General features: G+C 51.8%; 1 long non-coding RNA gene across 1 annotated transcript in view; it reads left to right on the top strand.

Annotated features, from left to right (window-relative positions):
• The window catches only part of LOC111814272, a 12877-nt gene extending 12358 nt beyond the window's left edge, over positions 1 to 519 (top strand). The window contains exon 3 of the long non-coding RNA XR_002819294.1: positions 323 to 519. This is a non-coding gene — a long non-coding RNA (uncharacterized LOC111814272). The remainder of the gene's footprint in view (positions 1 to 322) is intronic.
• Positions 520 to 3020: the final 2501 nt, after the last annotated feature.

Raw genomic sequence — 3020 nt, 5'->3', positions numbered from 1 at the left:
TTTTTTTTTTTTTTTTTTTTTTTTTTTTTTTTTTTTTTCAGTACTGGAGAGTGAAGCAAGGCATGCTCTGCTGCTACCACTAAGATGCTTAATTTTTATTTTTGAGGCCATCCCACTGAGTTGCACAAGCTGGCCTTGAACTTTGGATCCTTCTGCCTCAGCCTCCTAAATAGCTGGGATTTGCTGGTGTGCGTGCCGAACCCTGCTTTCTTTAAAACAAGCCCCAGAGATGACAGTTCTAAGTGGTCCAGTAGCTACCCAAGGGTGTTGGGGGGTGTGGTCACCTTTGGCTGGTGACCTGGTCCTGTGTGCTGGGATACAGATGCCTGTCACCAGGGGATACTGCACACCAGAAGCCCTCTGAGTGTGGCTCTGGGGCCAGCAGCAGCAGCAGTGCGGAGCCGACTGGAAATGCAGGTCATCAGCCAGGGGGTGCTCCCAAAGTTCTGCTTCACAACACCCCTGGAAGGTGTCCTCCTCAGTCTCCTGTCCTAAGGAAGCACCTTCCCCTGTAGGCCTTGCAGCACAGATCAGGTAAGGAGCTGGGAGCTGCAGCCTGAGCTCCTTAAGGCAAGTGAGGGCCCAGCTGCGACCCAGACCCGAGTTCCAGGGCCCCAGTGAGCACAGGGCGTGCAGAGGCGGAGCCCTTTGAAACAAAGGCTTGCAGAGGGGTCCAACTCCATGCCGAGCTGACGTCATCGGCACCAAGGGCATGCATGGGAGTGGCTCCACGAGAATGGACTGCCAGGGACCAGTTCTAATTTGGAGCAAGATGAAACCACAGAGCCAGCCACACCCCAGAGAACTATTTTAATAGTGAGTGGTGGCACTGTCTGCCAGCCAGGGGGAGAGGAAACCTCCTGTTGGTGGCTGGAAAGGCAGCAGGACTTGGAATGTTTTCTGCCTCCTCCAAAGCATGTGTTGTTCCTCCATGCCCACATGTCCACCCGAGTGACAGCAGAGAGGTAAGCAGGGACAGGAGTCCTCAGTTCCCTGGTGGCCCCAGCTCAGACCCAGATGGTGACATGGCCAGGGGCTCAGCAAGTGCACTGGGAAAAGATTTTCTTTTCTTCCCTCACTCCTGAGGTGGCCCAGTCTGTCATCTGCTTTAATCCAAGCACAAGGCCTATCTCCCAGTGGGCCACTTCCTACTAATCTATACCCAAGTCACATCTGTCCCATGGTTCTACTACATGGTGCCCTTCCTGAAAGTCTCCTGGTGCATTTACAACAGCGAGGGCTAGAAATGTGTACAGGGTGTGTGTGTGTGTATGAAAAAGATTGTCTGAGAATGCGCACATTTTCATGTGTGGCTATGTTTGTTTTTGTCTGGTGTGTGTGTGTCTGAGAGTGTGACAGTTGTGTATGCGTGAGTGGCTAAGGATGTATTATGTCTGAGTGTATGCATGTGACATAGTCATAGCTCCTTAAAGGCTAAGAAGCTGATTTTTTTTTTTTTTTTTAGGCGGAACCAGGGATTGAACTCAGGCCCTTGCGCTTGCCAGGGAAGTGCTTATTCCACTGAGCCATCTCCCTGGCCCCAAGAAGCTGATTCCTACTTTGGGGACTGATTTTCTGGGCTGGTCAGTAGAATTCTTAGTAGATATCATTATGTGCCTATCTTCCCACATGTCTCCCACCTGGAAGGTCTTTGGCACCAGGCAAGGATGGTTAATCAGGTTCTAGAACAGTTTCACAAATGAGCCCACGAGGCCATCCAGTCTCATGATTCTTAATGCAGGGAAACTGAGGCCTGAGGGGAAGAGCTGGCCCCCAGGTCCCTGTCCTGCTTCCTGTGCAGCAGGGGCCGCCCAGAGTGGAGTGGAGCAGGTGGACAGTGGAGCAGGGTTCTGCCGTGGTGAGCAGCTCACACAAGCTTCACCACTGCCCATTGTCTCTCTCCAAGGAGAGCCAGAATACATCTCTCGATGCATTTCCATAGTCAGCCAAGATCCTGCGCCCACCCACCCCCATGTGGAGACACACGGCTGCTCCACAGGCCTGGCACTCTGCCCCTGCCTGGGGATGGCTGACCCTGCAGGCCATGTTGCTCCTCTGCCTGGGCCCTCAGGCTGCAGACAAACAAGGCCAGGGGCAAAGAGGGCTGGGGCAGGGCAGAGACCTCTCCTAGGGCACACGAGGAGAGCAGAGGCTTCCTGTGGAGACCAGTATGAGTGGAAGCTTTGGGGCCCGTGTGGGGCCAGTGTGGAGGTGGTCATGCTCTGAGGACTGGAGGAAGCCTGGGCAGGGCCACATGCACCTGTGCTTCAGAAAGCTAAAGACGAGAACCCTTGGGGGTTCTGACCCTGGCCAAGGGGCCTCACCACTCTTGCTTTCCTTCTTTTACCTCAGATAAACTACATTTTGTCTCTTCACAGGCAAGGTGAAGAAAGTGGGGAAGAACCTACCCAAGGATGTTGCTGATAAGAGATATGCATGTGTGGGTCACTGCCCTGTGGCTTCTCTTCTGTATTGCTGTGGACCTAGAATGCTCTAAAAAAAAGTGTACTCATAAGACAGGTAAGAAAACAAAAACCAGCTGGCGTGGTGATGCAGGCCTGAAGTCCGAGTATGTGGGAGGCCGAGGTAGACGGGTTTGCACTGAGTTCAAGGCCAGCCTGAATTATGTAGGGAGATACTGTCTCAAACAAAACACTATTGAAACTCTCCATAGTTCTATATGACATTTCAAACTCCAATCTCTTAATTTCTTTCCTTTTTCCTTTTATCTTTTTAAATTTTTTTAAAAAATCATTTATTTATTGGGTACAGGGTCTCACTACACAGCTTGGACTTGTAATGATCCTCCTGTCTCAGCCTCCCCGGCACTGAAATTACAGGTGTGTCCCACCATATCTGGTTTCAGCGACTGGTAGGTTGGTACCACATGCGGTACCTGGGATCGAACTCAGGTCCTTGCACTTGCCAAGCAGGCGCTTAAACTGCCAAGCTATCTCCTCAGCCCCTCTACCCTTCCTTCTTCCCTTCCTTCCTTCCTTCCTTCCTTCCTTCCTTCCTTC

The sequence above is a fragment of the Octodon degus genome, unplaced genomic scaffold (genome assembly GCF_000260255.1).
Source record: "Octodon degus isolate 3935 unplaced genomic scaffold, OctDeg1.0 scaffold00285, whole genome shotgun sequence".
NCBI lineage: Eukaryota > Metazoa > Chordata > Mammalia > Rodentia > Octodontidae > Octodon > Octodon degus.
The sequence above is the reverse complement of the archived record's forward strand: the minus strand, read 5'-3'. Positions and strand labels throughout refer to the sequence as shown.